We start from the raw sequence: 5189 nt of genomic DNA on the forward strand, positions 1-5189 counted from the left end.
AGGAAAGAAAAGGGGTAAAACATTTCGGATAATTGCTTGGAGGCCATACAGGAGGAAATGAACTCAGCCGTTGTTACTGCAGGGCACAAGTACGCAAATTCAAGAGCACTGTCACACGTAACACCAGCGCAGGCGAAAGTGGGACACTGTTTCAATCCTCGAAACGCTGTGTTATACATTCTGTAATATATATCAATGCCTAATGTCCAAAATCCTATTATGCTTTCAGTTTTATATAATTTAAACGATTCTGATCGTTACACATTTTTTAGAAGAGATGTTCTGTTATACTACAATATTTAGATTTGTGGGCTATAATGGAATACTTTAGAGTTTAATTAAAAGCTTGAGCACCTGCAGTGTTTTACAAAGTAGGCAATGAGCGTCACCAGACGGTGTTGTGCGAATATTGCCCTTGCCGGGATATACTGGACCGTTACCATTTGTATGGAAAGGACGGTGATAAAGACTCACGACTCTAAGTTTTCACGGGAAGCTCTAACGTGAAAAGGTTCAGCAGACAGCGTCATATGATGGCCTCCAATAGTCTTTGATGTCCCTCTCGATAAACCTCAAAACTGTTACCCATTTCTCGGTTTATTGCTGAAGAAATAGTAATGTGATGATGATCACTGTAAGAAATTGTACTAAACTGGAGATAATAATATGAAAAAAGTGAAAAAATAGTACTTTCACGTTTATAAATAATGCATAATTTTTAAAAACAGAACATTTGTAGTTAAAAAATAAAAAAATGCCTTTAGATTTGCCAAACACCAAAGTCTGGGCATTTCCTTACTCATCTCAAGGAACTGAACTGTTGACAGACTCTTTTAAAAATAAAATAGAATTGTAGAATATGATTACTTCTAGCTTACTTAGCTACCCTCGGATTTCCGAGTTGTTTTGTAATTTAATTATCACCAATACACAGTGCACCATTTTGTGATGAGACATCACGATTATAGTGTTACTTATTTTCTTCATTTAGAAGAATAATATTACTGGGCAGTGCTTATAAGTAGCTCACCAATGTTAAGAATAATGATACTGGCTTTCTTGAGCTTGGCAATAGACCAACGTTTAGAACAATAATCGTATTCATTCAGAAGATCTTGGCAATAGGTGTCACATAAAGAATAAACCGATAGTATGGAACACGGAAGATCACGGATAGTCAGATAAACGGTTGAACTACATTTTACTTATTGACCATAAAATCAACAGAACTGATCCTTGGGCCAAGAAGAAACTATGTACCAAGTTTTGAAGTCTACACGACTTTTCTTTCAAAAGTTATGACATAGACTAGCGAACATAACCTTTCTTTGACCTTTTAACCTCAAAATCAGTATGTTATCCTTGGACCAAGAAGACAATAAGCCGATCTTGACAATAGCCCACTATTTAGGAGAATAATTATATTCAAAAATGTTTAAAACGTTTATATAGTCGTTAAAAATTTCCGGAACAACTTCTTACGTAATATAACGACGAACGCAAAAATAAAACGGGATAAATGTGTTTAAACGAAATATTACGTCAGTGGCACAATTTTATAATATTGCTACAAACGTAATATTACGTCAGTGACACAATTTTATAATATTGCTACAAACGTAATATTATGTCAGTGACACAATTTTATGATATTGCTACAAACGTAATATTACGTCAGTGGCACGATTTTTATAATATTGCTACAAACGTAATATTACGTCAGTGGCACAATTTTATAATATTGCTACAAACGTAATATAACGTCAGAGGCACAATTTTATAATATTGCTACAAACGTAATATTACGTCAGTGGCACAAGATATTATAATATTGCTACAAACGTATTATTACGTCAGGCACTGTTGAGGAGTTTTAATACCGTAATAATTGAGTAGCTGTAACATTGTACAATTAAATATAAACACTATGTCGTAAACTCTTCAATGTAGGTAATTTAATAATATAATTCACTAAAGAATCTAATTTCTTCACACTTGTCGAAAGCGTACTTATTTTAAATGGACGTATCGATGTGAAATCCAGTAGTACGTTTGTAGCATATATGTTTTTTTTAATAATAAAATGTAATATAAAATTAAACGTTTAATATCTCTTTTTACAATATTAATTAAATTTGAATATTCAAAAAATGTGGAATTTCATGTATGGAATTCACCATAGATAATTTACTTTCAGTGAGAACGCATTATGATGCTTGTTCTAAAATTCCAATTCATTGGGATTTTTACAAGTTTTTATCTTTGCAATCGTGATTAAATTAAATTACTCACTTTAAAGATCGAATTTCAAAGTCTTTAGTGTATGTGCTTATGGGTAGTAATAGTACTAAAATTTCATATAAGCACATATAACCGAAAGAGTACAGAAGAGAACAATAACAAATAACTTATTTACAATCAGAGAAGGAAAAGAAAGGATCGAAGAGAACAGACTGTAGATTAAAACACTTTTTGTACAGGAAGTAATCATTGCCAAAATACAATTGATCTGTAGCCAATTGGCGCCTATAGGCACGTAACCTAGATACCTGGAAACAATAGTATCAAAACAGTTAAAAACACAAAATTAAAATTGATATTTCTCAAATAATATTTACCTCAGCTTAGTTAAACTTTTATCTGGTGTCAAGTGTACCAAAGTTCTAGATCGCTGCCACTATTACACAATAATCTACACTTTCCACACGGACATGTTGTTGTAGGGGTGACCTCAGTCACCTTACGTCGATACTATGACTGTACGTGACATGTAAGATAAAACGTTTAGTTCAAGGTGACCTAGAGCAAAGTGGATGTTCTTACATTATTAATGAAAGTCTCCTAACTTGTCCGAACCATCAACTACAATTTATCAAAAAGATAGCCTTATAGTAAAGCAGTTGTGAGTAGCTAGACATCAATACTCTGGCTGTACGTGACATGTAAAATAAAACATTTAGCTCGGGAAGATCCAGAGCAAAGTGGATGTTCTTACTTTATTACTTAGTGATGGTCTCCTAACTTGTCCGAACCATCAACCACAATCTGTCTAGAGGAGGGCTTCATAGTGAAGCGGTTGTGAGTGGCTAGACATCGATACTCTGACTGTACGTGACATGTAAGATAAAACGTTTAGCTCGGGGAGATCCAGAGCAAAGTGGATGTTCTTACATTATTGCTGAATGTCTCTTAACTTGTCCGAACCATCAATCACAATCTGTATAGTGGAGGGCCTCACAGTAAAGTGGTTGTGTGTAGCTAGACATCGATACTCTGACTGTACGTGACATGTAAGATAAAACGTTTAGCTCGGGGAGATATAGAGTAAAGTGGATGTTCTGACTTTATTAATGAAAGTCTCTTAACTTTTCCGAATCATCAACCACAATCTATCTAAAACATAGCCTTATAGTAAAGCGGTTGTGAGTAGCTAGACATCGATACTCTGACTGCACGTGACATGTAAGATAAAACGTTTAGCTCGTGGAGATCCAGAGCAAAGTGGATGTTCTTACATTATTACTGAATGTCTCTTAACTTGTCCGAACCATCAACCACAATCTGTATAGTGGAGGGCATCATAGTAAAGCGGTTGTGAGTAGCTAGACATCGATACTCTGACTGTACGTGACATGTAAGATAAAACGTTTAGCTCGTGGAGATCCAGAGTAAAGTGGATGTTCTTACATTATTACTGAAAGTCTCTTAACTTGTCCGAACCATCAACCACAATCTGTATAGTGGAGGGCATCATAGTAAAGCGGTTGTGGTAGCTAGACATCGATACTCTGGCTGTACGTGACATGTAAGATAAAACGTTTAGCTCGTGGAGATCCAGAGCAAAGTGGATGTTCTTACTTTATTACTGAAGTCTCCTTAACTTGTCCGAACCATCAACCACAATCTGTATAGTGGAGGGCCTCATAGTGAAGCGTGAGTAGCTAGACATCGATACTCTGGCTGTACGTGACATGTAAGATAAAACGTTTAGCTCGTGGAGATCCAGAGCAAAGTGGATGTTCTTACATTATTACTGAAAGTCTCTTAACTTGTCCGAACCATTAACCACAATCTGTATATAGTGGAGGGCCTCATAGTAAAGCGGTTGAGTGTAGCTAGACATCGATACTCTAACTGTACGTCACATGTAAGATAAAACGTTTAGCTCGGGAAGATCCAGAGCAAAGTGTATGTTCTTACTTTATTAGTGAAAGTCTCCTAACTTGTCCGAACCATCAACCACAATCTGTCTAGAGGAAGGCCTCACAGTAAAGCGGTTGTGTGTAGCTAGACATCGATACTCTTGCTGTACGTGACATGTAAGATAAAACGTTTAGTTCGGGGAGATCCAGAGCAAAGTGGATGTTCTTACATTATTGCTGAAATCCTCTTAACTTGTTGTAACCATCACTACAATCGATCCAGTTAAGTAATAACTTCCAGTATCAGTAGTGTCCTCAGTATATTGTAAGGGTTACTGCGTAAATCTGGATCTTTGTATATTATTTGAGATTTGTTTGAGCCATCATTAATATTTGTAACTGAATTACACGATGTTTTTTTATAAGATGGTAACACACATTTACCCTAAATAAATACAAGAATTTTAGAGATAATTGTGAAAATAAATTAAAAATTTAAAACATGTTGTTAGTAATTTTCTTAATTAAAACTTAATGATCTCCTCAAACATAAACACACTTTTTTATTCGATCTATCACAATATGGTCTATTTTATAATTAGAGGTCAGTAAGTTCTTATACAAGACATCACTGTTAATAGAGAGCGCACTTATTACAATTAATTGACTTCTTTTCTGATCGATTCCTGTAAGTGGTATCTACACGGGCCAACTGTCCTAATTATAGCCTCATAAGAACAGTGTTAAACCTGCAAACACGGTTTCACCCTTATTTTTGCTCATAGAATTGAAAGAACTGTCTCAATTTGAAGCCATAACTAATACAAATCTGAAAGTTCTTTAGAATTGTTCAGAATTGGTGTTCACAAAAAACATAATTCTTTTAGTAATCTACCAATTAAATACTATAAAATTATACGCTTTGCAAGAGGAAAGAAATATCACTTGGATGCGTCTAATAACGACGTTGTAATGGTACGTAAATATATACTACGACCAAAAGTTAAGACGTAAAAGTGATTGAGGTTTAAAATTGATCCTTTGGCG

Source organism: Homalodisca vitripennis, chromosome 8 (genome assembly GCF_021130785.1).
Source record: "Homalodisca vitripennis isolate AUS2020 chromosome 8, UT_GWSS_2.1, whole genome shotgun sequence".
In the NCBI taxonomy this organism is placed as follows: Eukaryota; Metazoa; Arthropoda; class Insecta; order Hemiptera; family Cicadellidae; genus Homalodisca; species Homalodisca vitripennis.